Genomic DNA, 592 nt, shown 5'->3' with positions numbered 1-592 from the left:
CGGGGCGAGGTGGGGCGGGGGCCCACTGCGCCTACTGTGCGCCACGCGTCCCGCCACGGTCCCACGGAGGGGGTGCGGTGGATGCACGAGGAGGGGGCATCCGTACCCCCCACACCACCACCCCGCCCAACTTGACTTGACTCGTCCTTCTTGCCTTTTTGCTCCTTTGAATTTGATTGGAGAGACGAAGTGTGTGAATTGGCACAGTCATGTTTGCGAAATGAAACGCCCGGTACATACTCAGGGCTGCTATACCATATCCAGGACTCTAAGTACACACGTGTCTCACGGACAGATATTGACGTTTATTGGTTTTCTGTGCCCGACATGGCACCTGCACGACATATATACAGTCATCGCTAAGTCACAGAACGAGAAAGTCCGTAAAAACTCCTTTTCCACACCCTTTAATTTTTTTTCAAGCGAAAGAGAATCATGTCATTTGGTCCCCCTCGTCGCTGCTGCAGCGGCTGGTCTGGTATTCCGGGGAAAAGACGGAGCGAAAACCGTCCCGCCCCATTGGCCTCACATCGCCGATAAATAAACAGTGGTGAGCTCGGAGGGCTAGGAGGAGGCGGAGGCGGGGGCGGGG

The sequence above is a fragment of the Frankliniella occidentalis genome, unplaced genomic scaffold (assembly GCF_000697945.3).
Source record: "Frankliniella occidentalis isolate FOCC.00 unplaced genomic scaffold, Focc_3.1 Scaffold212, whole genome shotgun sequence".
Taxonomy (NCBI): domain Eukaryota; kingdom Metazoa; phylum Arthropoda; class Insecta; order Thysanoptera; family Thripidae; genus Frankliniella; species Frankliniella occidentalis.
The sequence above is the reverse complement of the archived record's forward strand: the minus strand, read 5'-3'. Positions refer to the sequence as shown.